The 24,943-nt window shown below is 45.8% G+C and overlaps 1 long non-coding RNA gene across 1 annotated transcript; it reads right to left on the bottom strand.

The window, feature by feature from the left end:
- Window positions 1–307: 307 nt before the first annotated feature.
- On the bottom strand, window positions 308–19,942 carry LOC309670966. Its single transcript, XR_014269082.1, has 3 exons — window positions 19,916–19,942; window positions 1,547–1,643; window positions 308–363 (listed from the first exon to the last, which is right to left on the bottom strand). It is a non-coding gene; the product is annotated as an uncharacterized lncRNA (long non-coding RNA).
- Window positions 19,943–24,943: the final 5,001 nt, after the last annotated feature.

Here is a 24,943-nt window from a genome sequence, read left to right as displayed (position 1 = left end):
TCACTCATCATAGTTCTGCTGGAGCCATCTGCACCCTGGAGGCATCAATCCCACACTCAGCATCTTTGACGCTTTCAGCTGCTTTGTTCAATGGTCTAGACATTTCTGTACTCTATTTATCTATCTAACTAATTTCTGAAAGGTTTGAAAGTTGGGAGGAGGAGAGGGAACAAACACACACGTTGAAGACATAGTGATAGATTGATTTCATTAGGAAATGTCATGACAAACAGCTTACCAGGATCCTGATTATACTCTACTGCTGAAAGAGTGAAGGCGTCCACAGCAGTGAGACTGGAATTGTAACCTCCGCCCAGTCATTGCTGGAAAAGCTGCTTTCAGGGCTGAACCAGAGGTGAATTCCTGTGGAAGATTGCAACTATGGCCAACACCAGGGTCAAGAGCATACCCCCCTTGAAGGTCAAGTGCCTTGCACATGGAGATGTCTACAACAACCCTACAGCCCAGAAGAAGCCTGTGGTGAAGGCAGCCTCTGGCATCCTTTGGTCTCTCTGGTATTACTGTGGCACATGGACTATTTCTCTCTCTGCCACAGCACCGTTGCTGTCTATGTCACTCTGGGATCTCCTCCTGCTTGTTCAGGGAAAGTTCCCTGGGTTGTGTTGCACCATTGTAGTACTGCTCGTTTTTCCCCTCCACTTTCTCATTTGCAACCTCGGCAGTGAAAGCTACGCTTTCCACACTGAGAGTGAATATTGGGCAAGGTGCTCCATTCCAGAAATAAACGCTTTCCTAATTTTCTAACATAATATGTTTTTCCCTTTTATTTTAATAAAAATAACAATAATAAACCAAAGCACCCTTTCTCCATTTCTTTTTCTTACACAAACACATAATCCTGGTGCCTTAATGTCTCATCAAGAAAATCCAGACTGGAGGCTGCAGCCAGGACTCTGTGCCACCTAGATATTTTGGACACATATTTGGACTCACATATGCACGTACATGCACTTTGCCTTCCCTGCCTCAGCAGGACAAGACTTCAGATCTTTTCTTGCATCCACAAACTTGAATGGCTACACTGAGCCTCAGCAGGGAAAGGTCATTTCCACTCATTGACATTCAGGCTGTCTCCCCATTCGTACCCTTCAAGTGATATTTACATTTTAAGAGCATCAGCCTGGCTGAGGAGAGACTCCATTCATCAGGATTTCTGGAAAGAGGGAAATTTCACACCTGTAGGAATATGGGGTTTTGACAGAAAAATAACCAAATCCTAATGCATCTTCTCCTAATAGGCTTGCCCAGTTACTGGATTGAAGCCGTTGGCTGTCCCATGATACTCTTTCCCAACAAAAGAAGGGGTTTGTGAGCACACATCTTGTGCACGGGTGTGTGTATCTGCCTGTCTGCAAATCATTCTCCCTCTCTTCAGCTAATAAATTCTGAACCTTTTGACCAATTTCAATTCCATTTCATAGTGGGACTGTATTAAAAAAAAAAAAAGTACCTGCATCAAAGCAGGAAAAGAAAAATCTAGTTAATTAACAAATTAGGGTAGATACCAAAAGAGCTCAAGCCTTACCAGATTCAGGAGACTGACACAGTGAAAGAGGGAGCTCCAGGAAAAGCTCTGTTCACTTCACTGGCCTGGGAATATGTTCATGCTCTTCCTTCATAACCTGAGAAAAGTCCAGAAACAAACATATGAAGAGCAGGGGGCACACAGACTGATGCTGAGATCCTACAGGGTAAATGCACTTATATAGCTCTTTGTACGATGGGATCTTGAATCACAAACAGGAACCCTACTCACCACAGCAGCAGAGATGATATGGTACACTAATGATTCACAGTAAAACATGGCTGAAGACTGAGTAATATCTGAGATAGGGAGATTCAGACAGATAGAGTCAGTCCCACATCCCCATGTTAAGAAAGCTACCCAGGGTGCTAGAGTTGCCTAAAGATGAGTCTTTTAGGGTGTAGATGGGATGGGAACAGAGTCCCAGCCAGCCTGTAGAAGTGATCCCCTCTATCACTCAGCTCATGTTCCCACTCCACAAGGAAATCAGCCATTAGATCTTAATGGCTTGACTATACCCTTTATGGGACGAGGCTGGGATGGGGCAAATCATTGTAGGTTTTACACGTGAGAGGGAAGTTTATAAGACAAAGCAGACCTGAGCCTGGAAGCCCAAGAGCAGTTGATGAGAGCCACATTTCTGTTGAGATGGGGAAGAAGAGCAGACTTGATTTAGGAAATCAGGATGTAGCAGACATATGCCGCTCAAAGGGTAGTTCAGCTATGTAAAAACGTAGTTCATCAACTCTGGGCTCTTCCTATCACAATCCCCATCCATCCACTTGTCCTCTGCCTCCCCAACCTGTGTCATGCCACCAGCCAGAAACAGAGGTCTCAATGTCGTACCCCATTATCCCAGTGAATTTCATAGTCCATTTCTCTGTGTGTTCCCAAGGCGGCAGTGAGCACCACACCCATTTTACCAAGAAGGAATGACTTACCCCAGGTCACCCAGCAGCCCCACAGCTGTGCCAGGAATTAAACCCAATCAGATAAACGTGTCAGAGCGAGTACAGCCAAACTGTGCTCCGGAGCAGTTGGCCAGATGAGGTAACAACCAGGGAAAGACTCCGATGGAGTTTGGCAGGATGCAGGAGTCACAGGCACCTCCCACTTTGGCAGAAATCAGAAGCTGCTCAGACTTTTCATGTCTGTTGGCTGGAGCATTCACCCAGCACTGCACAGGTTCACAGGAGACATTTGGGGAGGGTCCACCCTCATCCCTGAGCATCCCATGCCTTCCCTCCACACACAGCAGAAGATGTTAAAGAAGTTACAACACAGGCAAAGTGAACTCCATACTGAACTCATCACTGAAGTGTTAATTATTTTGGAACCCTGATGTACTAGAAATTGCCCAGAGAGGTTGTGCAGTTTGACATTTTCAGGACCAGCCTGGATAAAGCCCTAAGAAACCTGGTCTGGCCTCCTTGCTGTCCTGCTTTGAGCAGGAGGTTGGACTAGACACCTCCTGAGGTCCCTTCCAGCTTGAACTGGAAGAGTCCCATCGTTCTTTAAATTGCAAAGCTCAGCCACACCTTCACCATCCACAGGGTGATGCCACCCAGTTCTCTGCAGTAATAACAGCATATAACCTGCAATAGCATAGATAGGTAATAGATAACCATCCGGACCTGCCTGCATGGAGGTACATGTCCCACATGCCTCCTCCCCCCCAAAAAGTAGTAATGTTTGGCTGCCTTTTTGCATGTACCTTATTCACTGTGACTTTTCTTTAACATATAGCAAATATGGGGTAACTTGTTTTCATTTAACATGTAATGAGAGCACACTGCATTCAGCTCATAGACCACATCTTGCTCAGCCACCGTAACCTCACCATGCACCTACTGCTCTTCTGCCTCTGCTCTTCACCCTGGGACAATCCAGAGTTTTGCTACCCATCCAAGAGGCTTTTGTGATGTGAGCACGCTGCTTTCACTTCTGACCCAAGGAGGACCTCAGACCAAACATCTCAGACTCCAGCCACCAGCCATATCACCTTCCTTTCTTATTTTCCGTCATAAACTTCCCTCTGCTCCCTGGCTCTACTTCCAGGGCTAACTCATCCATTGCTGAAAGTCCTCCACCACCCTCCCTTCCTTCCATAATCCCTAAGACAGCAAAGCATTTGATCTCTCCTCTTCGGAAAGGCCAAAGGGATAAGCCCTGGGCCTCCTTGGCCAGCATGGTGGAAAAGATCTCATGCCAGGTAATCCTATTGTTCCTCGTCCCCCATACCTGACAGCCTCATGGTGTTTTGCTGTGAGATCCCAGACATTATAAGAAGATGGGGGAAGTTCAGCTCGGTACTGACGGCTCCAAACACATTAGTATTAAATTCTTATACAATCAAAGCTGCCCGCAAAATAAAGCCAATGATCTACCTGATTTGGATGTTCTTGGCACAGGACAATAGACTGCAATTTTCCAACAGAATCGACTTGTTATAACACAAGGACTTTTTTTTTAATGTTAGCTTGTTTGCCCTCCTGCCAGATTTTGTTAGTAATACGTGGCATCACGCCAACTTGCAGCTTGTTTGGAGTTCATCTAAAAACCTCTAGTAAAAGGAGATAGAGGTTCCACATTTCCCTTGAAAGATGGAAAGCTTCAAAAGGCCATTTGTGGAGGCATCAAGCCGACTGTCTGGGGTCCCAATCCTCAAGCAATTACCTCATCCTGCTAATGAGGAGTTTGCTTCAGGCTGTACTGAATAAAGTTCTCATTCTGACACTTGAATTTAGAGGAGCAGTTGTTCTGTCAAAGTTGGCCAAATGAGTTCTCTTACTGGTTTCCCTGTTTATCCATCCCTTTCAAAGTACAGATCTCTAAAGGGAAGATGAAAATGAATTTAAATGCACTCTGATTTTCCAGCTCAGGATACGCCATCTTTTGGGTAAATCAGCTTCCTACCACAGTCAGTTTTCATTTGTCAAATTTTGATTTTTCGTCTTTTTCTGAGACAGATTTTTTTCGTGAGTGCTTACCAGTGATGATAACCAAAACAGGTAGCATTTTTAATGCTCTTTCTTCAAAGATCTGCTCAGTGATCTGGAGACAGTGCTTTCAAAACATGAATGCCATTGCTCGTGGTGCAATAATGGCAACAGAAGACAGTTACATTTTCCATGGAAGTTTTTAGAGAAGTTACATTCACTTTCTCAGTAGATTCTGCTTCTCTCATTTTTGGCCTTCTTACAAATATAAAGACACCTGGGAGACATCACTTTCTTCAGACTTTGGCGTGATGTAAGCCCATTACCTTTGGGCTATTAGCAGATGTGAACAAGGTATTCATGTAAAGCCAACTCAGTAAACAATTCTGTTGGTGATGTAGAAGAGCGACTTGACTCCAGATCGCTCCAAATCCCACACTTCTGTCTGCTTTACAAAAGTCAAAGGCAGTGAAGAAATCTGTTTTTCACAACATTAGCGTCTTTAACTGAACACAGTCTGTCTGCAGGGTGTTACAGTTGGGTGTGAAATGGTTTTCCTATTCTGTGAATTTTATTTTAAAATCTCAGCAAGCTTCCCATCCTAAATTGTGATAAAAAGCTGAAATATTTAAAGTGCTGACACCCAAAAATATAGTGATGGGGAAAGGAGGATTGTGGGATTTACTGAAATTGTCTGGGTTTGAACTTTTTAAGAAAGCTTAAAAGCTTTCATTTTTATTTCAAACATTTTGATTTATGTTTACACTTTCATTGCAATTAGTCTTAATTTCAAACAAAAATCCACATAATTTTGCCATTTAAAATATCATATCCATAAAATATAAAATACCAAACCAAAGTAATTTCAGTACTTAAAATCTGATGTGAATCAAGAAGTTCCTCTTTTCCCTTAAAACACACAATTTGAAGGAAGAAGCATTTTCTAGCACAGAATAGGTTGTGCTTTAATGCAGATGTGGTGGCTGAGACGTACTTTTTACAAAATTTCTTGTCCAATGGGAGAAATACTGACTTCTGCCGAGCCAGGGGATTTCCTGTAATACCAGATAAATCTGCAATGGGGAGAGTTTTCTTTACTAAGGCCTGGATAGAAACATTGAACACTTTTGTCTGGAAGCACTTTGAGACACACCTTAGCGTTATCCAGTAATAATGTGGAAAATAACTGGGACTTTGCCACAGGAAAGCTGATGCCATCTCACAGCTCTGATGTAACTGCATACAGTTTTATTTTTTTCCCCCGTGTCCCCTCCCAGCATATCTCCAGCCACTCTGGAGTTTGGTTCATGTGAAAAATCAGCAGTTCAATGCAGCCGTTCCTTGCCTGGAGAATTTCAGAAAAAAAAAATATGGTGGTGTAGTGTTTCCATTTGATCTGTGGCTTTATCTAATCCCATCACTTGCTGGTTCAACCCAGTCTAGGAGACTGTCATGGACAGACACTCCTCCTGTAGAGGGTACTGCCAAGGGACATGAACATTAATACTCAAGGGCTCCACGAGTATTAGGTTTCTGCTTCCTTCCCATTGCCCCTGTTGAAGAAAAAATGAGGAAGGACAGCATATGCTAAATTAAATCACTGGGGTTTGCTTCAAATCGTGGCATGGCTTTAACAAGGATGGGACCAAAAAGAACCTTCCTAGTGTGAAAATCCTTGTAGAGTCCTCACAGCATGGTTTTAGTGCAACAGCAAATAGTTTGTGGGAGCTTGCAACAGCTTTTCCTTGTTCTGTATGTCTTCTTCAGAGGCACTGTTCCAGGACGCAGATGCCCAGGTTGGCATTTCCACACAAAACTTCTTTGAGGTTTTTATTTCATTTTGTCCTATTTTTCACTACAGTGTATTAGACGTAAAAGGCCTTTCATTGCCCACACTGTATGCAGTTTCTACTCTCCCCTCTGTCTTTCCTTTTGTGAACGTCAACCAAAACCTGAACTCATATTGAATTCATTTCCTCCCTGGATACCTTAGTACCAAACATTCTGTGCAAAAGAGAGTAAGCTGGCCTTCTCCTGTTGAATTAGGAGCTCCCCCTCAGCTTGGATCTCAGTCCTGTCTGAATACTGCAGTCTTCAGCAGCACCACAAAAAGAAATGCACATGAAAACCAGGACCATGCGTATAAGACCTATTGGCTTTGAGGGACTTCAAATCACCCTGGTCCCTGCAAAACCCCACTGACTCCCTCAACTACAATTCAAGCCAGTTAGAACAGCCAGAAGATTGCTCACTTTCTGCTGAGTGTCCAGGACCTGAGATGGCTGCCAGATGATGCAGACAAAAGTCTACATGGCCCATTATCAGGAAATCAGGGCAAACCATCAGCAATCCCAATGTTCCTGGAAAGCCTGGTCTACATAAGCATCAGGAGGCACAAAGGGGAGTCAAGAGGGGGAATCGTTTATGGAGGGTGGAATGGATGAGACATGTAGTCTGGATACAAGGAGAACTGGCACTTCTCAGTCAGCCATGGGAAGGTTTCCTAAACAAAAGTGCTGGAAACCCCAGAATGTATAAATTTTAACAGTCCAAACCCAGGAGTATGGTTATGTTTGGATCTAACCTTCACAACTGGGTCTTGGCTTTAAAATAGTCATCTCTCCCCAGGTTAGATCACACATGTCTCTCTCAAACTGAACTGCTCAGCCAGAAAGCAGTGACCTCAAGGTAGGAATCAATGGATGAAATCCTAGAGTTAAGAGGAAAGTTAGTGCTGGATGATCATACTGGCCCTTTACAAATCTGTTCATTTAAGAAAAAAAAAAAAGAATCCTCAAAGTTTGGAACTTTGAAGAAGTTTGGATTCAAATTCTGGTGTTTTGGCTGAACTCCAGCTATAGAAAATATAAAGCAGCTAACCATCCTACAGCATAAGCTGGAAGTCAGAAAATCCTTTTTCCAGTTTGAGAAATGGGAAGACCAATTTAAGGGTTTTTCATGCAGTTGGTAAATCTCAGAAATCTTAGAGGTTTAGGTTTGGACAACTGTCAGACCCTGACTGCTTATCGTGGTTGCATTTGTTTCAAACATCATTGATTGAGAAAATTAGGCAGGAAATATTTTTGCAGTGTCCAGCACTTCCTGAGCTGGAGGAACCAGAAATCCCACAAGAACAGTTCTTAGTCATGGCACTTTTGTTACCTTAAGACTTCACCCAGACAAAGCTGGTAATCCACAGAATCCAAGCAGAAAAGCAAAAAAAAAAAACCAAACTCAAAAAGTGCAAACTTTACCCTAGGGCAAAGTACTCCTGTTCCCTCTGCATGATATCCCAGAACCCTGTGATCTGCCGTATGTATAGGTACTTCCAAAATTGCGGTAGGACTGGAGAAAGGTATACACTTTAAATGCATACGTATTCTATTCTTCTCCTTTGGTGCCTACAATGACAGGCTGTTGACAGCTGCTAGTGCCAGACACAGTTTCAGAAAGAGTTCATTAGAAATAAACCCAAATTCAGTTATACGTTTTTATTTTATTTTTATTTTTCCCCCAATGGAAAATAGTTGCAAGAAATCATGGATCAAAAGTTTCACAGAGCAAACATTTGGCTTGCTACCAGCTTTGACTGAAATTCATCAAACACAAGGACATGAATGTTCATCTGTGAATCTGTATGTTAATAGATCCATAAATTTCCTATATGCTTCATCCACACATATATGCACAGTGAGAAGATGACAACCTGTATGCACTGGAGAGATGCTAAGGAATTACGCATTTGAGCACTGGGGGGGGATGATTACATCTTCCATCTTGATACAGGCAGTGCCATGCTATTTAGCTACTTCTGGACTAAGCTAGGAGATTGTACATGATTTGCACCAAATTCTTTCAGTCAGCTGAATCAATTGTACATGATAGAGAAATGTCTATAATAGTCCCCACTTGGTGTCTGAGAGCTGCCCAGGTTGTGGAATACCAGGTGGTGATGTGTGATGGGCACTCACCCAAGGGGCTTCCCTGGCTTGTGACAGATCTGTTGGTCTTCCTGCAGATGACTAAGTTCAGTCCAACCACATCTGTTATCATAAGAAGGACACACAGGCAAGAAAAAGGCTTTCCTTTGGGTCTGCTGCACCCTGATCACCTTACACGTACAAAGGGGATTCAGATGGGAAACCCTTTTCCTGCAGAAGTGTGAGGAGGATGAACCCATAGAGAATCTCAAGCACAGGTCCCTGAACCTGCTTCTGCTCAGAGTAGCAGGAGACAGTCATAATGACTATGATCCTGCAGGGAAGGGAGTTTCCTCTCCTCTCCTCTCCTCTCCTCTCCTCTCCTCTCCTCTCCTCTCCTCTCCTCTCCTCTCCTCTCCTCTCCTCTCCTCTCCTCTCCTCTCCGGACTCACCAGGGTCTGCAGCTGGCAAGCGTCCAGCCCTTCCCACTTCAGATCATGCTCTGGGACAGACTTGTCCTGGGAAATTAGGACGTTTCCTAATCATTGCCTCTGAAAGTCTCCATCGCTGGTGGTGTCTGAGAAGAAAGGCTGTCAAGCCAGGCCTGCTTGCAGCAGTGGGAGCACTGCCATTGCTTTCTTTGGTTCTTACACTTCACACTGCTCTGGTTTGTTTTTCAAGTTATTCTATTTTCTTTATTATGCCCAAACATTTTCTTTTCCCCATAGGGATGGAAGATGCCAGGGGCTGACACCAGGATCACATGCTCACAAAGGAGCTGCTGCCCCCTCCTTCCTCAGTTTTCTAAACTCTTGAACTGTTTTGGCCCAAGCAGATTTTTCTGGTTATTTCCAGGAGAAAATTATCTATGATGTTAACAAGGCATTGATGGAAAAGTGAAGCTGGCTGGAGAGCCTCTCAGCATCCCATCCTCTTCTTCCTCCGCTTCTCTTCTGAGTGGTTCTGTAAGAGCAGGGAATGCAATCAGTCTGGCCATGCATAATCCGGAGTCTGTCCCATTTCCTCCCTCTTAAAAAAAAATATTGCCCTCCATTAAAAAGATTTCCTGATTAACAAGGAGAGAAAGCACTGGCAACTAGGCTAAAAAAAAATATCATTCTCCCAAGAAAAAAAAAAACAACCGAAAAAAAGGTATGAGGAAGATGTAAAAATCACAGATGATGAAAGGATGGTGCAGAGCAGATACAGTGAACAGAACATATGGAAGTGCCACATTACCCAGGTGTCAAAACCACAACCAGGTGAAAAAGAGCTTTCAAGAGAGATTTAAAAGTAACTTACCATAATAAACCAGCCAAAAATCTGAAGAGTTACCCTCTCACCAGGTCTCACCTGGTCAGGGTGAATCGTTACAGGGTTGGTACTTTTAGCGAACATATAAGAGGGAGAAAAAAGTATATTGGAAATTAAATTCACAGAAAATCAAGCTGTGGGAGTGATGCTTCAGAGACCATCTACTCTGGAGTTTCCTACCTGAGCCTGTTAACATCACAGTCCCGCATCCTGTGTCCTCTGCTGACAATACAGCAAATAGGACCCAGAAACACCAAATCTAAAGCCTTGTCTGACTTCCCCAGCTTTCCTTTTCCTGCTTGTATAAAAGGGCAGCCACCCTCACTCAGAAAAACCCTACCAAGGGGTTGCTCAAGGCTGGTGAGGCTGGCCCTGGATGCAGCAGTCCCAGGGAAGACAAGCTCCTCTACAGGGATATGTCAAGATCACAGAGGGGAAGATCAGGTGAATTACAATTTTTTGAACCCCATTCAAACAACTGTCCTCCAACCCTCTTACAGCAAGGAGCTATCAGCCCCCACCACCTGAAAACACTGTTTCCAGCCATCAATAAGGAGTGTTGGAGTTGCCTGACTTGATTACGTGCAGCAGCTCCCCAAGGAGCAACTCTCCCCAACCGGAGCTCATTTGCAGAAAACCTTCTGTGGAGAAATTCTCCTGGGTGAGAAGCGGAGCGGGTGGGACGAGGCCAGCCCCGGCCAGGCAAGGGCAGTTCTCGCAACAAGGCTTCGGAGAAGGGTGCGTTGGCGGGAGGAACTCCAAATCTGGGAATGCAAAATTCCCCTCTTCCAGTGGGGTTTCTTTGAAACCCTTTGAGCGCATGCTTCTTCCTTGAACGCCTGTGCCAAGAAAACCCGTTGGCTGCCACATCAGAGGGAACCTAATGCAGAAAAGATTGTGAGCCCAAGGGGACAAAGTTTCTTTGAAAAGCCCACCCCGGGCGCGTACACACCAATGCTCGCACACTGGTCACACGCACGCCTGCCCGTGTGCACACACAGCACAGCCATGCAGAGCTGGGAGCCTCCTGGGGACGAGTAAACACTTCAGGGCTTGTCCGAGCCATAGAGAAAATGAAGCTTTCATAATGCCAAAAGCAAAGCTGACTGCTTGGATCGGGCTGCAGCAGGCTGTGGATTTCCCTCCAAGCTCAAGCAATGATTGAAATGCGCCGACCAAGGCTAACCCAGGAATGTTCCTATACAGTTTAGGATGACGTATGCAAGCCTACCCAGTCACATAAACAGTCTGCACACATGCAGGGGTTCCCACACAGCCGTTTGCTGGAACACTGACACGTTCTGTACCTTACAGCTTCTCTCTGACCAGCGGGCATACCACAGGGGACAGCCCAGCAGCCCCGGTGCTTGTGTGGTGGCAGCAGTGACCCAGGACAGTGTGGAAAAGGCATCTGTTCTTAGTGGGGCATCCCTGGAATGAAATGTGAGAGACGGTCCCCAGCCACTTGTGGTCAGGCAGGCATCGCAGCACATTTTACATAGGCAAGGAGATAATAGCAGTTGCACTAGCCTAACTCTTCTCTAAACAGGGAATATTTTTGACCAAATACAGCCTCTGTAGCTTTCCTTTATGGAAATGTCTGTGAAAATGACACTGGTGCAAGATTGTCAGCTGGGCTCTGAGGGAACAACACCTGTGCTGGAAAGCCACGGAACAGCAAGGGATCTCCCCTGGGCCATCTGAGGAGATGATTTCCTGAGAAATGCGAAGGCTGAAGATAGAATTAGTCCCTGAGAAGCAGAAGATGGTCTTGGCAAGTTTAAGACAGCAGGTTTTCCTGTCTAAAGGAAAACACCTTTGGTCCAGGTCTGCTTGGTCCTGGGCCCCTCATTCCCTCTGGGATCTGCTTGTTCTCCAGTGGTCTTTGTGCCTGTCTGCATGACAGCTCTCTCTATCTCTGTGCAGGGACGCAGCTCACAGAAATTCCTTGATGCTTGTGCAGCTCCGACCACCTGGACCCAGGCCCTGGTACCTTCCTTGTCCAGGGAATACAGTCAGGAGGGGATTTATCCAAGCAGAGAAAGAAAAGGAGAGGAGACTGAACAAAGTAAACCATCCTAAGCTCAGATGTTTTGGAGACACCTGGGAATGCCGCCTGGCTTCCCCCAGAGCAGAGGCTGCTGCGCTCATATTTCCGAGCGGAGCACAGGGACGAGTCAGGTTGTTTTCTCTGCAGAGCCATACTAATCCCTGCCCCTGAGGAGCTCAGCTGCAAGGCAGGCTGCTCGAGGAGGGTTTTCCCTCTAGCGGAGGACCACGGGAAAGGATTCCCATGCCGGTAGGAGACAACTCAGCCCTCCAGGCTGAGTTTGGCGACTGTTGATGTGATGCTGGGAAAGGCTGATCCATGCAAGCGCAGCCTCTAGGACCAAAACCTTCCTCTGCATGTGGAAGACAGAAGGCCTCTGTCTGTAAAAGTGTTGCCGGGCTCAAGGAGATGCACCAGGTGAGCTTCTGCTTAGTGCTGCAGCCATAGGGCAAAGCTGCCTCCATCATCGGCACCTGCAGAGGTAAAATCTTTTACCGGTGACCTTTCGCCTTTGCTAAGTCAGTCAGCAAAGCAGCCACACAATGCAACAGGAAGGTTCGCAGCCTAGATGCGTGTGCCAAAGGAATTTGGTGAAGCCACATTGTGTTCGGTCTGTTGACTTGGATTGGCAGCTGGGCCCAAATTACTGGAAGTCAGTCAAGGTTTTGCTGGTAAAAGGCCATGTACTAAAAGGATCAGCAGCCTGTAGCATGTTCCCTGAGCTGTCAAGGTTGGGGAGCCAGGGTTTCATCCCCCGGTCTTTAGAAACAGGAAAAACTTACCAAACTTTATTTCGTGGAAAGTGCATCCAAGTAGAAACTTACAGTAATTGTTAAAAAAAAAAAAAAAGGAAAAAGAAGAAAAATAAAAGGAGAAAAATAAAAGAAGAATAGAATATAAAATAATAAAAAAGGCACATTAAAAAAAAAAACAAATAAACAACTACCCATTCTTGGGATGACAAATCTGACCACTACCAAGTAACACTCCCCTGTTTTTCCAAGAATATGGATTTAATAGAAGCATAAAATAATTTCCATTGAAAGAGATTTCTGAGTGAGATTGGGGTGAGATTTCTTCTCACCCCATCTGAAAGCAGAATGAGTAATCAGGCTTGACATATTGATCATCAAGCACTATTAGTCACCTTACTTAAGGATGCGGGACAAGGTCCTGTTATGGCCAGCAGTCACCCAGCCCTTGCGCCGCCTGTTGCAGAGTAGTCGGGAAAAGTCCTGCAGGGAGCCTGAATTTCTGGATAGCGATTGCAAGACTGAGTCAGAGTTCCTCTGGGCTGAGCGGTTGTAGAGGGAGGGCCCATCTGGTTGCAATTTTGGAAACGGCAGAGATTGAAATGACCTCTCACGGGGAAAGGCTGGGAGACTTCTGACAGGCGATGGGGTGAGGGTGCTGCGGCCTGCGAGGCAGATTGCCATCGGCGGTGGGAACCACAGGGACAGAGAAAAACTCCCCGCTCCTGCCCACATCCCTCCCCTCCATGCAGAGGTGAGCAGTAGCCATAGCTGGCTCTGACATGACCAAGATGCCAGCAGAAACATTGGTCTTGAGGTGCCACACTTGAGTCTTGGTTATCTGATGGCTTTTGTCCCTTCGGGAACAAATCCTGTGCTGGAACCACCTGAGAGAGACCAGCATTCCCAGCAGCCAGTGGTTAGCAGCTCCTAAAGCTAGGAATCCTGATCTGGTAAATGCTGCAACCCTTGGGTTACACAAGCGTATTGTTTTTGGCTGGTGTTGTGCCTCAGAGCATGAGTTTCAGGATGGACGTTGAACCCTAAGTACTAGCAAAAAAAAAAAAAAAAAATGTAACAAAGGAAGAAGGATGGGGATGAATCAGATATAGGGGATGCCACATCTGATTCCCACATCTGATGATAGAATGAGAAGGGGGAGAAGCTCTACCCAGTGCCATGACCTGCAAAAGAGTTTGCAGCTTGGTGAGGCTGCTGCTGGGAACAAGTCTCAGAGACTCACCATCTATCATATCCTCCACTGGAGTACGATGACGGAAATGCTATCATCCCCTGAATATCCCTCAGTTTTGAACTTTCCCAGGGAGCCATTTTCATGCACCAGCTGCTGACCGATGGACACTTGATTCACTGACTCAGAAGTTATGAATAAACAGAGGGAAAGAGAGGTGATGAATGTAACCTAGGATGATAGAAGGTGGCTGAGCCCTGGGTCAGAAGGGCACAGGACCTCTCTGACAGCAAAATATGGGACTGACATGCAGAAGCTCATTTCCTTCTGCAGCCTTAGAGGTCACATCTAATTATTCAAGATTCAAGTGACATATCTTATTTTGTTTTATTGTTTCTTTCCTTTTTTTTTTTTTTCTCTTTTTTATGTTTTATCCATGCAGTTCATTCAAAGCAGATGCTTTCACCCAGTTAAGCTCCAGGCAAAGTCTACTTGGGCTGCTCCGAATACGTTACCATCCTGATGATCCAAGAGTGCTTGAGTCGGCATGCTGGCAACGTGCTGGTTCGGAGCAGGCTGAGCTGTGTTGTATGGAGAACATTTCCTCCCAGAGATGCCCACTGCCAGACAGACCAGACTGATTTGGACCAGCTTCACTCTTCCCCAGTGCTTGCCAAAGAGCTGGGACAAATCAAGTTTCAGAGGATCTCTCCAAAAGGCTTCCCCTGGCTCCCCAGCCTGCAACGTGAGCCTGTTTTCTCTCTCCCATGTCCTTGCTTCAGCAAGAAGGAATAGCATTGGTGCTGGTGAGACCTCTGGTGAGGGCTGTTCTACCATGACCCAGGGCTCTACAAACCTCCCCGATTTCTGGCTGCTGTCTCATCAAATGCACACAGAAGCCAGAGCACTGCAGTTTTTTCTTGTACAGCCTTATTAAGCTGCAAAGGGACCCATGCTTTTAGGGTTTATGTTAGGGAGGCTTTTCGTAGCAGTGTGAGCTCTTTACAGCCACTGCGATTTCTCTCTCCACCCTCAGAAGGGAAGAGAGAGGCTGAGATTTCAGGACAGTCTCCCTGAAGCCTCTCCCTTACAGGGGCTGTAAGCATTGTTTTCTCTGCCTACCCAAAACACCAAAACTACTGTCCATCTATGTATTCATTCTGCTGTCATTTTCCCTTCACAAAACTACCATCATTTAATTAGTTTACCTCACACCCTCCAACCAATACCAGTGTCTTCTGTGCCACTCACTCAGTCTCTCTGTATTTATGTATGTATTTATGCATATATGTATTTATGCATATAAAAAGAACTGCATTTGACCTGTTGATCAAGGATTCTCAGAGAGAGATTGATCAATTTGACCTGTTACTATTAAATGCCCTCATTAAGGATCAAGATGAAAGGGGAAGAAACCCCAATAATGAAATTCAAGAGTGGGACAAGGATGTGGATAGGAAAAAAAAGAAAGAAAATGCTCTGGAGAGCTCAGTAGCATGGTCAGGAAATGAATACACAAAATCTTCCACTTGGAAAATGAAAGTTAAGACTGCTGGAGAAAGATGATCTGAAACAGCTATTCAGCTCATAAAAGTAACCTGGCAGGCATGAATTTTGAAACTAATGGAGCAGGGTCAGCTAGGAGCAAGCTGGGCAGGCAAAGTGTCTTGTCACTCCCCTCAAATCCCGTTTCTCAAGGGTGCGTGTGCTGTTTTGAGGGGGGAGTGACAGTTAGGACAGGCAGAACACATTCCCTTGAAGTTGTTTTTCATCGGAAGATTGGATTTCTAACACATGAAAACATTTAGCAAAACAATATTTGCTTTCCCTGACAACCTGGCTGTATTTTTGCTTTTAGTTTTTTATAGATGTATAGATTAAAAGGTGAAAAGTGTCTCTTTTAACCTTTTAATATTATTTCTTGATTCTAACTGGAGCTGAATAATTTAATCTGTTTACCCGCTATTGTGCTCTGTGATTTGGGTTTGGATAAAGCCTATTGCAGGCAGGTATCCTAAAGACTCTCAGGTAGCGAGAAATCCCTGGGGTTTGGCTTAATTGTTTTCAAGTCATATTTTATGATGAGTTGAAAGACTCTGCAGACACTTTTGGTGTACCCTTCTAAAGAAGGCTAGAGGAGCCGTAAGAAGGAATTTAATAACCTGTGTTTCCTGACTTGTATTAATCATTAACAGAGGTATTGGTCACTGCCAAAGACCAGAGACACCAAGATCGCGAGGCCATGAAAGTGTCTCCTTGGAGATGCTTATTTTAACAATGTGGTAAAAGATTCAGAGAGTAATTCAATCCCGCCCCTCTCTAATCTCCCCTCTTTCCTTCCTGCCGTCGTAATACCGGCTTAGATGAGCTAAGCCTGTCACTCTTCCCGTGACACTGCTAATACCACACTCCCTTTGCCACATCTACCACAGAAAAACAATGTTTAAGCCTCCCCAGTACCTATCTATTGTTGTGGTTGAGCAGCGTGTCTCCAGTGGGACCAGCCAGCTTCATACAGTGCCATTGAAAAATCATCACTTCGTCATGGAAGTGAAATGTTTTACTGCTGCAGCTCAGGGTCAGGGGATACAAACTGAGAAAGAGAGGGATGGAAAGAAAGAAAGGAGGAAGGGAATGAGGGAGGAGGACAAAAAAAAAAGGAAAATATATCAATTATTCAAATGCCACCTTCAAAGAGATCCCGTAACTCAGGAAATGTCATTGATCTGTCTGTCATTTGAAGGCATTATTCCAGATTCTCCTCTGGCTCTTCCTGACTTTACCTCTTTTCAGATGGATCCATTACGATCCATTATAAAGGACATATTTTTATTCATTTCAGTGCAACATAGCTGTGGACCTAATTACCCACATTGCAAGCAAACATCACCCAGTTGGCGCCCCACGGTGACAGGCTGCAGTTCCCACTTCACCATACAGGCTACTCTGGAGGACAGAAGATGATTCCTATCAGGAAGAAAGATCAGGACCCGAAGACCTGAGCTGTGGCAATGCGCAGGTGATGTCAGGATGGAGCCCCCTGTGCAGCAGCAGCGTGTGGCGGGCAGCAAGGGCACAACCACATTTGGGGGTGCAGGGAACTAGCCTCTGAGCAGAGGGTCATCCTCGACACTCAATTTTTACCTGGCTAGAGGTGGAAGAGCTGACACACCTGCTGCAAAATTGTCCTGGCCTCAGTCACGGCTGAGATACGGAAAAGTGATAATCCTAGCAGAAAGGGGGACCGTCCCCCCCTCTCACTCCCTGTTTTGCAAGTCACAAGTTTTTTAAGAGGGGATCGAGGTGCAGAACACTGGCATTCAACCTCTTTCTTTGGGACTGAATTCGTGTGTTCTGGAGGGGGAGCAGAGGGGTTCTTAACCAAAAATATAAACAACAAAACAGCCCAGCCATTCATAGGAAATGCTGAAAAAAGGGCAAGTGTTGACCTGTGTGCTGTTGGAATAATTGACTTTTTTTGTTCAAACAGCCTCATCTCAGTCTTGTTTCAATTTTTCAAGTCCCAAACCATCTGTTCTCTGAAACCTTAAGGTTAATAAGCATTAAGAGCTCCTCCCCTAAGATTAAAAAGAATGAAGAGGTCTCCTTTTCAGGGTTTTTCTCCACCTACAGCATGGTCCGCCGAAGAAAGCCAACGTGTGCAAATTCGTCTTCTTCATGTACATCTCCAAACCCACCGCTCCAAATCCACGCATGCAGAAGGAAAGTAAATAAAATAACATCTCCGGTGGCTGCCAAAAAATTCCACAGTTTCTGAGCTGTTGCAACTGTATTCGTCAGTGAAAAAAAATTTCCTGGAAACCTCACTCAGATGGTGATGGCGGGAGTGGGGGGGCTGGGAGGCGAGGGGCGGAGAGAGTGCGGTCAAGGCCAGGGCAGAAGTTCATGCAGTTGGTGGTTTGCGAAAATGTGTTTTGTTTGTTCTGGATTAGGCTGTGGATTCTTAAAAGAAAACATGTTTTAGTAAGCTAATTTCAAATCAGGAGGGGAAGGAGCAGGGTCAGGGGGAGAACAAATTAGCATCTGGATGTCAGCAGAGTGAAAGGAGGATTCAGACGTGGAGGAAAGTGGGTTACTGAAATTGAGGGCAGCCAAATCGCCTTGGTTATACTCCCCCTTAAAAAATAAATAAAAAATTGCAGCCCCAAACAAGCACACAGAGCAGCAGCACACCGACGCACATGCAGCCCTGACAGCAGCTCCCGGGGCGGCCAGTGGCTCGCTGGACGGCAGGGAGGATCCTGCCAGGCTGTCAACGGGACGGCGATCAGTTCACACTCGGGCTGTGCTCAGACACTCCTTGGGATACATGAGCAGCTTCCGCATCTGGCATTTCGGAGATTGCCTCCTGGGAGGCTGTTTCCAGGATCAGACCAGAGCCTGATGAAGGCAGGGTGGAATTGTCCTATAAATCCCTTCTCAGTACAACCACGTCTGTTGCTGTGGGTGAGGGGGGAGGGAATAACCTCCTTCTATTAAACGCATGAAAATACATGTATGGCCTGAAACAACCTTTGTGGCTTCATCCCCCTCTCTGCTTTCTGGCTAGCCCCTGGCTAGCAGTGAGTGGCAGATGCCTGCAGTTTCATACACAAGCACCAAACCATCACTCCTGCTCGGGGAAGAAGAAAGGTGAAGAGGGGATACCTGCACGCAAATACAGCTGCTGTGACCAAGAATTTCCAGACAGGGCTGAATAGCTCACCTGCCGATGAAAGCAGAAAGATCAGCCTGCTTGTGATCACACAGAGCGAAGGAATCACCTTGAGTTTATCAGTCTGGGCACTATAGCCAGAGACTGGACTTGTCCTGGGAGGACTCTTCCCTTGATGTTGATGCTTTCCCAGAGCTCTCCCTCATCCTGTGCTGAAAGGCAGATGATACTGAGGTTGGACGTGTTTCCCAGTGTCACTGTCAAGGTATGGTTGATTCACGCCACGCTCAGGCCCCTCTCAGTGGTGAAGAGCTCACAGATCAGAGCAGAGGACATTGCACATGACTTGTACAGTGGTAGAGCATCTCCCTGAGATCTGAACTCTTCTGTATGTGATTCACCAAAGTCATGAACATCTGGCCTATTTTATTAATCTTTGAAATTTTTCTTCTTGTTTTAACATATTTTATTAATCTTTGTAAATGTTATGGGTTTTTGTTGGGTTTTTTTTTTTAGAATACTACAAGAAATACTCTGACTTCTGCAGATGGGTATATTTATCTTGTGACAAAAGGAGAAACATAAAGGAATAGGAGGATTTTGGGTTGCTGCTTCTTGGTTTGGCTGTAAAGATCAGTGAACGAGACTTGTGTGACAGTAAGAAGAGTTTATGTTTAGCATTCAGTCCTGTCCTGTTGTCTCAGCTATAAATCTACACTTCTGTTACGAGTACTGAGAAACAGGAAAATTGCTTGAGTTTAACAGGTCAGAAGTGTAAACTTTTACCCCATCTCTGAGAGTGGGCAGCACTAGATGTGCAGAGAAAACGTAAGAAACTCACTTTTATGGAATAATCTCTCTGTAAAGAAAATAATTTTGTGCTACTCCTTTTAAAAAACAGCTTTCAGCAATAAGATTGATATTGCATCCCAAAGGTGACACTACTTTTGAAACCTTAACTCTGCATAGTCCTGGAAATACCTGTGTGAGTGCTCCATAGCACAGTCAAATCATGGTGAAAACAGAAACTGTCACTAGACACAGATTATGGCTTTTTACCCTTTTTTTTTTTGCACACGTAAACATTTGTCATCTTTTTCATCTTCTCTGGCCTTGCCTTCTCCACTGTCACCTTCCCAGTGCTTCATTCCCATTCTTCTCCCTTGCATCCAGTTCTCCAACCTTTTTTCAACACTCTCATCTCTTTTGTCCCTTTGCTGTCAGTGCAAACATGCTTCGGTGTCTCCCAAATCTGAGGTCTAACATGACTCTCCTCGTCTCTTCTCCTGCATATCCTGTGCAATCCAACATCCGTCTACTGCCCTTCACTGAAACTGTTCCCATTACACTCTTTATCAATCTCTTCCCAGCCAAGCTTCCAGCCCACACTGGATGCATGGATGGCTTGAACCTGCCAGCCCCATCCATGTGGTCACTGGACATGCTCTTCTCCTTCAGAACTTGTTCCTCTTGATTTCTATTACTCTCCCCCTTCTTGGTTCTGCTCCCACCTTTCTAGTCACCTACCTGGTGTCCTTCACAGGAGTCCATTCTCCAGCTCTCCCCATTCACTGCCTGCGGGACTGTTGCAGCGCTTTGCACATGGTTTCTTTTTCCTCTCTCCATCTCTCTGGGAACCTCATCCACAAACACACCATCTGTACTGATGACTCACAAATCCACCTCTGTCTTCCAATATGTCTCTCTCTGTCCGGACTGAAATCTTGACCTGTCCTTCTGGCTTTTCCTCATAGACGTCTTGCCAGCAGCTCAAATCTAGTCTAGACTGGGCTTTTTTTATAGTTAATGGGGAAACAAAAAGGAACTTTCAAGCATGATTCACCTCATTCTGATGTGGATACCTAAAATAAGTTGGATTAATTGCAGCCTGTGAGTTCCCGTTTCTGCCATGGAAGTCTAGATGACAGGTAGGGAAATCCACACTGTCGACGCCTCCGTTTGGATGAGATGAATTCCAGCTGGTGTGATCCAGGTTACAAATCAGCCTCTGTGATGTTGCCCAGATAAATGTGTGACTTCGGGCTTTATGTTGAGGGGCTGGTGGAACACTGAAGCTGAAAAGCTGCGTAGGATGCATGGCCACCAAAGATCCTCACAGGGCAGCTACTCCAAGGCCAAATGGGAAGAGATAGAGACCAAGGACTCCACATTCCTCAGGAAGGGATGATTTACTTGTGTGCTGATATTGACTGGCATTAAGAAGGCTCAGGACTACTTCTCCCTTCTGCCAACATCTAGTCTTGGTTGCAGGGAGGCTAACAAGTTTTTCAGCCTGTTTTACTCCCACAACTGTCCCGTCTTCCCTACAGTGCCAAAGGTGCTGCTCAGGGATTGCACATGGTATAAGTATCCATGAAAAGTGGCAATGGAGAGGCCTGCAACCTTATGCAGCATGTTGCCCAAGTGCTAGCACCATCACTGCTGGGGAGATTTTCAGACAATAACACCTGCAGGATTTGTGATTTGCCTTTGGGTAGCACGAAGAAGACACTTCTTGGTTTTCTGTTATGACTTTGTTTCTTGTCCATTACAATCTCAGTTTGACCTGCGTTTGGATAGATTGATGTCATTTTACTCACCTCAGAAGCTGGCCTGGGTAGAAGCATGATTTCCAGGGAAGGGTGAGTTATGCAAAGATTTGTGTTCCCCGCAGAAGCAGCAGTATCCTGTGTGACAAAGCCCAGCTAACATTTAAGTAACCTGCTAGGGCACAATAAGATGAGGAGTCATCTAGTCAAAGGATTCAATGCATATTCCCCTGGTAAGCAAAGACACAGGTGACCTGTGCCGCTTTCATGCTATATCATCTGCACTTGCATCTGCCCTCCCTCTGACTCCCTCTTCTCTGTCCAGCCCATCTTTTCCCTTCCTTTTCCAAGGCCTTTCCCGGCCAGTGTCCCCATTGCTCATGGTGAAACTTCTCACGAACCTCTGAAACCTTTAGTACATGCTGGTCCACACTTTCAGAAACATTCTTCCTCAGCATTCTGATTTAAGTCCCCCCTAAAGCTCTTTTGGTGCAGGCCCTTGGCAATAACATGGCTGCTGGGCCGCTAAGAAAACATTAGTCATGCTGGCTAAGAGTGAGCATTGTTTCCTTGAACTTCCAGCTTGTGATCATAAGTAACATGCATGACATTGATGACAAGTGCTGTGGGGAAAGGATAATCTCTGCTTCTGCTTGCACACCACCAAGACCAGGGCTGTCAGGCAGCAGTGGAGAAAGAAGAGGAGGAGGAGGAAAACACCAAGGTGATTGGACCAGTGTACAAGTAACCTTTTCTGTAGAGATGATGCAGTGGTAAAACATGCAGAGAAGACAGCAGTGGAATTGCTGGTCCCTCAAGCTGGTTTTTCCTTCATCTGGGTTTCCCAGTCTTGGTTGTGGCTCATCATGGGCTCTTCCAGCCTATTCCATCCAACCCCTTTTCCCTGCAGGCCTGGCTCCTCCTTGGACTCTGCAGGGTGAAGTGTTTCAGAGCAGAAGTAGAAAAAAATTCAGATGAGAGTTACAGCACATTCAAATGCAGATCCCTTCCAGTCCCTCCCATGTCCACATTCCTTTGGTTTCTCCCAATATCCCACCACTGCCTCCAAGTCTGTGTGAGTTAAACACTCACAAACCAGCTCACAGCTTAGTGAAGCTCTTGGAGCAACAGAATAAGAAAACCTCTCCATTCAGTCAAGTTTACAGACCAAGGAACAAATCCTGCCTGTGCAGGCATGACAGCATCTACACTTTGCATCTGTTTTAGGATAGAATTTATTCTTTGGCTGAAACCTTCTCAACCAGGGGCCTGTTATACCTTCTGCCGGGCAGCTATTGCAGGAGAGATGTTAACACCACTGGAGAGAATAAAGGGGTTGGGACCTTGAACTAACATGATGAAAAAAAAGAAAACTGAAATGCAACATCATTGAAAGGTGAGTGTAGGTCTTGTATCTCCCTGGGGCCACAAAAAAGGATCTTACATGGCCCACCCCTGTGAGGGTGACTGCTGGAGTTCTGCCCACCTTACTCAAGGAACAGGATTGAGCTTCTGGTCATAAACCCCACATTAAGATGTGCATAATGCAGATATCTATATGTGCATTGAGCGTCTGTGCTCGCAGACAGTTGTCAGAGACCCAGGCAGTGCAGTCAGCAGTTATGAAAAACACTTTAAATGGAAACCTCTGTTTGTTTTCTTTTGGATTTCAGAATGACAAGTGGTTGCATGACTTTTCTCAGAGACACAGGAACTTCTGGTGTCCTCCTCTCAAGGTCTGACCCGAGGAAACTACCTGCTCTGAATATACATCTGTGGTATAGCTCCACAGAGCAGGAGGAAGACCATGATTTTGCTTTGTCAGTGTATGAAGGACAGGTCTAGGGGAGAGACATCAGGGACAGTTGTAGGACTCACACCTTTGTGAAAGGACAGGTTGTGCTGTCTGCTGTGTTGGTGGCCTTTCCAGCTCAAGTTGCCCCCACTTTGCCCTGGTTTCAGAGCTAGACCTGCAGTCTAAAAAGAGAAGTTAATGAAGAATAGGGCTTTGACCTTTTCAGGGTAAAATGGGGCTTCCAGTCTAAAACTGGATACCTCTGAGAGTTAGGCAAGGAGTGCGTGGTGCTGGAAATAAAATAAGTTGTTAAACTAGCCATGAACGTGGTGACTCTAGTTCTGGATCATTACCCTGCCGGCTGGCAGCAGCGAGGTCTTCGGCTTCTGAAGGAATTTCCACCCTGAGACTGGTGAGAACAGAGCGGCGATAGCCAAGTCTTTATGCATGAGAGCGTGAATTAGGACCTGCTAACTGCCCTGGCCATCGTCATGACGGGAAGGAAATTCCAGCAGCCACCTAGCCCATTTTATGGAGATGCTGAGGAGGTGTTGGGGGAGGCAAGGGAGGGAGGCGGTGGAATTAGAAGCAATCATGATAAGATGCTGAAAGGAGAAGAAATGGAGTAAGGAGATGGAGGTTCCACCAGACTTTTCTTTTTTTCCCCACTGGAGGACAAAAAAGGTGGTGGTGGGAGGGGATTCAGAGGAAAACCAAACAAAACCTGGCCTGCATTCAGGCCTTCTGACGGGTGCTAACAGCAAGGAGCTGAATCTGCCACAGATGCATTTAAGCCCTTCCAGCCCATGAATTCTTTTTCCAGAAGTTTCCCAGAGCAAGTAGAACTAGTCCAAGACCCAGAGAGCTTTGACATTTGGCTATAAATCTACGTGTCAGCAGCCTGGGAGTGAAAAGGGGAAAAAAGAAGAGGAGAAAAAAAAAAAAGGAAAAACAAACCATGTAATGAAAGAGGGATGAGTTCAGCTCTTGGAGGAGTGAGGCTTGGAGCTGAGACACGATGTTGCAAGGGGCAGACGGGGAGAGGGAGGGACAGACAGGACCGGGGGAGGTGGCGGTAGTGCTGCGTGGCTGATGCACGAACGGGACTGTGCTCCTTCAGCAGGAGAGCTGGCGGGATGATCGATAGGCGTCGAGCACTAATGGTACCGTCTGGAAGGAACAAGGATGGTTAGTGTAATCTGAGTCCCATTGGGGGAGCAGCCCGTAGGTCACCCCGAGCTGGCCACATGCCATGGGTGTCGTATGCGCCTGAATGTGTCTTCCAAGTGAACTTTCACAACTTCAGGTTTTGGTACAGCTTTTCTTTCTCTTCCTTTTTTTTTTTTTTTTTTAATACAACCGAATCTCTGTTTGTGCACAGGAGGAATAATGGATGAGGGCTCGAGCAGCTGCTATGGATGCTGTTTAGATTCAGGGGGTGTTTTCTTGAGGAGATGATTGATGGCTCCTTTCAAGACGACCAGGAACATAAGCCTCCCCTCCCCCTCATCCAGAGATGGGCTGCACACATCCAGTGGCTGCTTCAACAGGCGGGATCGAGGTTAAGTCCACCCAGATGTAGGCTGTGAAGGCACATAACCAGTCTAAGAATCTTGCAACCCTCAGTCACACTGTCCCTCGGAGATTAAGGCTTTTCAAGTTTGAAGCAGCCAATATGTTTTCGATCAGTCCTGACAGATTTTACAGGAACTGCTTTTGCCTTGCATTAAACCCTCAGATGCTTGTGTTAAGCTTCTTCCAGCTAAGCGAGGTCAGGCTGGATTTCCAGGGAAGGAGTTCAAGGAACAGATAGGGAAAGACAGGATCTGCATTGCACGCCAACAGGAGCACTCATCTAGCGTAGCATTGCAGCAGGGTTGGCCAAAGGAGACATCTGATCTGAGGTCCCCAGACTACAAGTCACTGGGCTTCCAAAATGCTTTTCCCCAAAGCTAAGTTCTTTGTCCCTCTGCCCCTCCTGAAAGCCCCCAGTATGTATTTGGGGAGGTTGCAGTTCTATTCAAGTTGCTACTGAGGTGTTTTGCAAAGAGCTGTTAAAGCAGTCACTGCTCTCCATCCCAGAGACTTCTTCTCCATGGAGGGAGAAATAGCTCTGGTTCCTCCCAGTCAAAGAGTGCTTTGGGTGGTCAGGGTGCACTGCAGCCCAAATGGCCTTCTTGGCAAATGCCTTCCTATGAACCTTCCTTGCCT

The sequence above is a fragment of the Vanellus vanellus genome, assembly GCF_965231255.1.
Source record: "Vanellus vanellus genome assembly, chromosome: 4".
NCBI classification, from domain to species: Eukaryota; Metazoa; Chordata; class Aves; order Charadriiformes; family Charadriidae; genus Vanellus; species Vanellus vanellus.
The sequence above is the reverse complement of the archived record's forward strand: the minus strand, read 5'-3'. Positions and strand labels throughout refer to the sequence as shown.